Consider the following 8,422-nt stretch of genomic DNA (forward strand, 5'->3'; position numbering starts at 1 on the left):
AGGATTAGTAAATACAAAACTAAAATTCAAGCTCTAATTACCTCTTGATGTCATGACCAAGCACAGCACAGAATTAGGAAATTATAGAGATTATCTATTGCCTAGCCCATCATTTTTTAAATTTATAAAATAAGACCAAGGGGAAAAAACTGAAGTGCTGTGCTTAAATTCCTTCAACTGGACAATGCAGAGCTAAATTTAGAACCAAAACCTTTTCCTTAATCTACCTGTCCCCAATCAATAGCCATTAAAACAACTATATGTGCCAATAATCGTGTTAGACATGTGAATTCAGATAATTACATTCTATCAGGCTTTAAATTCTGGGATTATTTTCTGCAGAATTTGTGAGATTATAGTCACTCTTCATAAATCAACTATATTCCAATAAAAAATTTTTACAAAAATAATCACTCTTAAAATTCTTAAAAAATAGTAAAACTGCAAATAAAAGTTTTGAAATTATTGGTTAGACATCCCAGCAGACCCAACTTCATGGACATAAGACCTGCACAGTCTATCAAGACCCCACACTTAGAGAAGCCCATATTTGGTTTATTGCTCTGTGGTTACCTTGTTGAAATTCTTAATAAGTTTTAAACAAGGGGCTCCCATTTTCCTTTTGCACTGGTTCCCACAAATTCTGTAACTGGTTCAGCATCCCAGGACTGGTCCCCCATCTCACAGGATGGAAGTGAATCTCATCCTGTGAGAGTTTCATGGTTTGGGGTTTTTTTTTTTTTTTTTTTTTTCAGCATATGATTCGTTTAGTTAGTATGTTGTCACTACAATGGTATATTTTTTGATCTTTTCCTGTCTTGTCAACTTTACCAAAGAAGGTGGTTCTCTCTCTTTTCTGCCTGTGAAACACCTTCTGTTGCACATGCAAACTAGAGGTTTCACACTTTGTTGCTTCAGCCAATACTGTGACTGAAGGATCATTCACCTCACAAGAGATCCTTTACAAGTTTTACAAACCCACCAGGAGCCAAAGTGTGACCAAATTACTAATATGAAGGGACTGAAAACTTTCTTTTTTCTCTTCAGGCAGTCTTCTTTCTAAAAACTGGCCATGGCGATGCATTAAGCGTCAGCAAGATTTTCGATCGTATCTCATACTATCCTCAGGCCTCACTGAGTAGGTAGTCGTAAGACAAAACTTACACCTCGGTTGCCCTTTTTCCTCTGCGGTCAGAGTCATATCCCTAGTGCTCACAACCGAATTATCTCTTCCAGACTTTGGGGTAGATTTCTTCCACCAAGTATGAGTCAATATTGGATCCATGCCCCCACGCTGTCTTGACTCCCGGAACTCCTGACATCATGCAAGCTGAGCCTACGGAAGAAAATGATTTACAGAATGGAAGTCCACGCGGAGTCAGATTTTCCCCGCAATTTGACTCAAAAATCCCATATGTTAGAGCAGAGTTTTCTGAATCTCCCTTTTTCTTTCATGTCCTCTGGGCGACTTTGAGAGTTGATTCGAACAATGTAAGAAACATTATACTTCTGCATACTGTATGCTGTACACTTGTATATTATATGTATAATGTATACTTATGTAGTACAGTCATCAGGTTACAATATGTTCAATTTTATGTCAAAGGAAATTGTACACTGTTCATCTAGGGATTCACGGTCATGTGTTGAAGGTCATATTTTTATTCCACAAGGAATTTTAAAGCATCTACTGAGTGCGAAGTACTATGACTGACACAGGAATGGGACAGTTTTGTTGAGACAACGGAAGCAACTTAACACACACAACTCCAAGCATAGATAGGGTCTCAAAAGAATTGGACACAACTTCGCTACTAAAACAAAAGCTCCATGTCTATAACTTAAGAAGTTAACAGTGAGGCTAGCTGGCAGGAGCCTATGTCACCATATTGGGAGCTAGGGTTGATTCCATTGTTCTGGTTACTGGGTAGGTATCCATATTCTCCTTTTATTCTCCATATATGTACATCTTTCCCAGGGGGTTCATATAAGTGAAGAAGACTGATTATTGCATAGAGAGAAAAACACATATCTGACATGCATAGCATTCCCTCCCTCTATAGCCTTGGCAGATGTCACAAGTTAGCTTTGGCGTTCTTTTCTATTAAGTTAAGATGTAGACTCCAAATCTTTTTCAGCGCTGAAATCTACCAATTCATTAGTGTTTCATTATCTCTTCATCCTCTTAGGGCAAAGGTTTACTTGTTACTATGCCTCTTATTAAGATGAGTTCTTACAAATAAGCAAAATATAAAAACTCTTCCTCCAAGAACATTAGTATTAGAGAAAAATTAAAATTCATAAAGTAATATAGGGGAAAGACCTTTGGCCTGAGAAGGAGTCTCAATTTTTGGTCCTAGAATCTACTACTGGTATGATGTGGGAATTTGAGCAAAGCCTTTACCCATGCTTTACATCTTAACATTTGAAGAGTTGGGTTCAATGAACTATGTTTCTTTCCATTTCTAACAGTCTATGTTTCTACAACTATGATTTATGAGGAATATATTACTGAGAACTAATATTATATGAGATAGAGATTCCAATAGACTTAGGAATTCAAACAAAAATACAGCCATCCCTCAGCATCACAAGTGATTAGTTCCAGGACCTTAGTGAATACCAAAACCCACAGATGCTCATGTCCACTTTATAAAATTGTATAGTTCAGTGGGCTTTCCATATCTGCAGGTTTCACATCAGTGCATCCAATCAACTTCCATGAATAATATAGAGGTGCTCAGTTGACTGAGCAACTTCACTTTCACTTTTCACTTTCATACATTGGAGAAGGAAATGGCAATCCACTCCAGTGTTCTTGCCTGGAGAATCCCAGGGACAGGGGAGCCTGGTGGGCTGCTGTCTATGGGATCGCACAGAGTCAGACACGACTGAAGTGACTTAGCAGCAGCATCAGCTCAGTCGTTCAGTCATGTCTGACTCTTTTTCAACCCCCATGGACTGTAGCTCACTAGACTCCTCTGTCCAAGGGATTTTCTAGGCAAGAATACTGGAGTGGGTTATCATATTCTCCTCCAGAGGATCTTCCCAACCCAGGGATCAAACTCACATCTCCAGCATTTCCTGCATTGCCAGGTGAATTCTTTACCACTGGGAACCACCTGGGAAGCCCCATTCCAATAATTTGCAGCACATTATTACACGAGAAAATATGAATGAACACAAAATGCTTTAGAAAATACTTTGGGATAAAAGATAAAATTCAAAGAAAGGACAAAGTTTGGAGGAAACAAAGACAAAGCAAAAGAAAAAAAATATTTTTAAGAGAAGATTCATGAACCAAGAAAATAGAGAGAAAAAGAATCTCTTAGAACTTAAAACCATAGCAACAGACATTTAAAAATCAGTAGAAGGGTTGAAAGATAAAGTTGCGGAAGTCTTCAAGAATAAACAAATTTACCAAGAGCTGGGAAATGTAAAGAAGATTACAAAAACTTCTAAAGAAATAAATAGTTCAGAAACTCCGACAACTAAATCATGAGAGCTCCAAAAACAGCAAAGGAACAAAGGAAGAAAATTATCAAGGAACTTTAAGAAAATTTCTCATAGCTGCAACATGTGAACTTCCAAAATGAAAAACCCAATGAATTTCTAGCAAAATGAATTTAAAAATACAGACCCCAAGGTATATTTTTAAATTTCAGAGACTTTTGTAAACAAAGAAGATTCTCAAAATTCAAGAGAGAAAAACAGGTCACATTCAAATGATAAGGAAAGAGAATGCTATCAAATTTCTCAATAGCAATTCTTGAAGCTAGAGATCAATATGTTGTAAGAAGGAGGGACCCCTAGAGGGCCCCAAGAGCGGGCTCTTGTCTAACACTTGGAAAAGAATTGTCTGAGGAGACACGTACTGACAAGCAAGAGATTTTATTGGGAAAGGGCACCCAGGTGGAGAGCAGAGGGTAAGGAAACCCAGGAGAACTGCTCTGCCTCATGGCTCGCAATGTCGGGTTTTATGGTGAGATTAGTTTCTGGGTGGTCTTTGGCCAATCATTCTAATTCAGAGTCTTTCCTGGTGGTGCACGCATTGCTCAGCCAAGATGGATGCTAGCGAGAGGGATTCTGGGAAGTGGACGGACACGCGGTGTCTCCTTTAGACCTTTCCCGAACTCTTCCGGTTGGTGGTGGCTTATTAGTTCCATTTTCCTTATCAGGATCTCCTGTCATAAAACAACTCATGCAAATGGTTACTATGGTGCCTGGCCAGGGTGGGCGGTTTCAATCAGTGTGCTTCCCCTAACAACTCCCCCCTGAGAGACTTCATACTCAAGATACTTCTTGGGAATTGGGGCAGAGGTCTCTTTCTTCTGTAACTTCTTCCTGCTGTGCATGGGCGTAGGCCTGCCTAGCAGAGCAGAAGTCTCTCTCTACCCGATCTAAGTTGGGGTGTTCCACATCTGAAACCAGCTTCCACCCTTGTAGTAACATCAATTTGGCTTGGAACTGCTGGAGTCTGCTGGAAATAAACTTTGTAAGGAGTTGGAGTATACAGGGGCCAAATAGGAGGCCTAATAAGATAGTTATCACTGGACCCATGAATGGTAGGAGCCAAGAAGGGAAAGAAAGAGAACTCCATACACTTGTTGAATTCAAATCCCGGATCTTTGTGGCCTGTTCCAAAAGCCCCTTGATATCTTCTTGGACCTGCCCAGACTGGTTGTAATAAAAACAGCATTCTTCCTTTAGATAGAGATAAGTGCACCCCTGTCCTGCAGTCAGTAAATCTAGGGCCCCATGATTTTGTAGGACTATTGCCACTAGGGAGTCTAACTGGGATTGTAGGCGTTGGAGGGTCCTCGCCGTTTTTTCTATGGATACAGCAGTGTCGGTAGAAAGTGGCTGAAATTTATGTGAAGAAGTTCCCCCCATGGCTCCTGTCAAACCAGCGGTCAGTCCTAATGCCAGGGAAAGAGGGCTAAGTATTACCACATGACGTATCCTCTGGTTGGTATATACTGGTAAAGGCAAGGAGATATTACTCCAGGCCAGATCTATGTGGGGTGTAACATACCCTAGGGAGCAAGTTCCTGACCAAAAAGGTGGTGGGGATAAATAATCTTTATCCGCACATATGAAATAGACACCATAACTGGGTTTAAGCTGGGCAGCAAAACGGGTTTGCCAAGGAGGAACAGGATTTCCATCTGCCTTGCAACTGGAACATGGATAATGGAACAGGGGCAGTCCTTTAGCATCTGGGAGGAGACTGTCACTCCACTTGCTGCAAAACCGGCAGCAGTAAGGCATTTAGGAAGGGATTCAAGTGTTGTGAGGCATCCTGGGTTTTGTACTCAAGGTAGAGAGTATTTTGTTTACACTCCCACCACAGGGTTAGGTTTTCAGGGGTGGGTACCCCTACAAGGGAATAACAGTGGTCAGAGTTGCCTGCCCGATTTAGAAACCAGGATGAACAGATGTGGTTCTTTGGTCGTCCAGAACAGAACATGGATTTTTGAGACTGGTTAATAGCATCCGAGGAGAGCCTCATGTTCGGGGTTAGGTATAGTGTGTCAGTTCTGCCAGAACCTCTAGTTCCCAGACTTTGGGCTAAATCGTAATGCCCTAGCGAAATTTCTAGGTCCCGGTTTTTCCCATCAGTTTCAACAGTGAAGGTTACCGCACATTGTGAGTTGCCTAGATTTCCCACTGACACCCCTGTCAGGGAGTCGCTTTTTAGAAAGATAGGGAAGGTCACTTGGGGGATATTAGTCAAGAGAGAAAATAAGGGCTCAGGTGGGATTGCAGATATTATCGAGGAGGTAAATATAGACAGTTGTTGCTGATACCAAGGCATGAAGTTTTTTTCCCCTTTTTCCCAAAAGGCCATACCACGACCAGATGGGGTGTGCTGGGTAACAGCATGTAGCTCAGCTGGAAGGGTGGGCCACTGATACCCTGGGATAGGTTGGACATACCCCCAACTTCTGCCATTAATGCAGATCCAGCAGGGGCTGATTAGGTTGAGTCGAGAAGCAGTATGGTTTGCAAGCGTATATGCCTCGTTTAGGGAGAGATTAATAGCCGTACAGGGAGACATGATTAGAAAGAGGAAGAACATCATGCAGAGCAGTTCTCCTGGGTTCCCTTACCCTACGGCTCTCCACCCGGGTGCCCTTTCTCAGTAAAATCTCTTGGTTGGTCAGCACGTGTCTCCTCGGACAATTCTTTTCTGAGTGTTAGACAACAGCCTGCTTTGGGGGCCCTGTAGGTGTCCCCCCCCCTTCCTACAACAAATATATTCAAATATCTGAATAAATCTGAATAAAATCATGCCCAGACTTGAATTTTATGCTCAGCCACACTATCAATCAACTGTTAAGATGAGGACATTTTTCATTCATGCAAGATCTCATAGCTTAATTTCCCATGTACACTTTCTCATAAAGGAACTTGAGAAAGCTGAGAAAGTATTTAACCAAAATAAAAAACTAAATCACGGAAGAAGATCTGGGATCCAGGAAACGGAGGATCCAACACAGGGAGGAAGCTAAGAGATTTCCAAGTGTGTTACAAAGATCATGCTCTTAGAGACAGATGTGCAGCAGGCCTACAGGACAACCAGCAGCTTGTTGGAACTGAAGAACTAAAGAGTCCTAGAGGGATGTCTCCAAGAAAAAAAAAAAAAGTAACTAAATGTGTTTGACTGTACTATTAAAAAAAATGTCAGCTTTATCAGAGTTTAGGGTGAAGAGATGGTGACTTGGCGCTGGATATGTGTAAAACTAAGGAAACCAACCAAACACCAATTATAATATTAATTTTGGGAAAAACAAATGTTGTGCAAGAAAAAAATGTAAAAATGTACAACAAATATTGTGAACAATATTTACCTAGTCATAATCATATAAACTTTAACAAAAGGTAAATATAGCTATCATGAGAAGATAGGAGAGGGGGTAGTCGAGTATATGCATATAGGGTAAAAGTAAGTCAGTCATAATTTACTATAGTAGGAAGTGTATAGATGCTATCTAAAGTGGGTAAGAAATTTTTAGTGCTTTAAAGCTAAATAGAAATTGAGCTAAAAATGAAAGCTAAGTGAATTGAAAGTGATTATCTTGGACATGTGTTTCAGAAATAGAAATGCACAGATCAGAGAGAGCTACTGACTTTGTGTCATAAGCTTTATTGTATTTGCAAAGTTTTATAGTTCCCAAGACTACCCTAATTTCTGACACCCAAATTCAAGTTCAGAAGTTACCCAGACCATCTCCAGGTTCAATAATTTGCTGAAAACCATCACAGAACTCAGAAAAGGCGTTATATCCACGATTATGGTTTATTACAGCAAAAGAATACAAATTAAAATCAGCAAATGAACACAGGATCCAGGAGTATTCCATATGCAGAGCATTCATTTTCCCTCCCCCAGTGGGGTCATAAACAGTACAAACTTCTGTCGGTAATGATGTGTGACAATATGCATGGAGTATTGTCAACCTGGGTGGTGTCCAACTCTTGCAACCCCATAGACTGTAGCCTGCCAGGCTCCTCTATCTATGGGATTCTCCGTGCAAGTGGAGAATCCCATACATAGAGTGGGTTGCCATTTCCTTCTCCAGGGGATCTTCCAAAGTCAGGAATAGAACCCAGGTCTCCCGCATTGCAGGCAAATTCTTTACCAAATAAGCTACAAGGGAAGCAGTTTTTATTAGGGCTTGGTCATATAGACATGCTTGACTAATCACATGACTGACCTTAGTCTTCAGCCCTTCCAGAGGGCAAACTGATACCTATACCCCCAAAGTGTAAAGTGAAAGCGTTAGCCGGAGTTGTGTCTGAGTCTTTGTGACCCCATGGACTATAGCCCCCAAGGCTCCCCTGTCCATGGAATTCTCCAAGCAAGAATACCAGAGTGGGTAGCCATTTCCTTCTCCAGGGGATCTTTATGACCCAGGGATCCAATCCAGGTCTCCTGCATTACAGGCAGATTCTTTACTGTCTGAGCCACCAGGAAAGCCCAAGGCACACTGGTAGTAGCAACAATCTGACATGCCCCAAGGTCCCCAGTAAACAATGATACTCTTATCAGACAGAACAGTCCAAAGGCTTCAGTGGTATCTCCCGGCTGCTGACAGCGAAGACCACATCTCTCTGCGTGCCTGCTCAATCACTCAGTGGTGTCCGACTCTTTGCCACCCCGTGGATTGTAGCCCACCAGGCTTCTCTGTCCATGGAATTTTTTTTTTCAGGCAAGAATACTGGAGCGGGTTGCTGTTTCCTACTCCAAAGGATCTTCCCGACCCCAAGGATAGTGACCCCATCTCCTGCATCTCCTACATCTCTCTCCAGACAAGGTTAATCCATTACTGCACAGTATTGATTGCTTTTTTTGTAGTTTGTTCTACTGTAACATTTGTTTTCTTTTTACATGATTGCCTCATACCCAAATGACAAA

This window comes from Bubalus bubalis, chromosome 4 (assembly GCF_019923935.1).
Source record: "Bubalus bubalis isolate 160015118507 breed Murrah chromosome 4, NDDB_SH_1, whole genome shotgun sequence".
Taxonomy (NCBI): domain Eukaryota; kingdom Metazoa; phylum Chordata; class Mammalia; order Artiodactyla; family Bovidae; genus Bubalus; species Bubalus bubalis.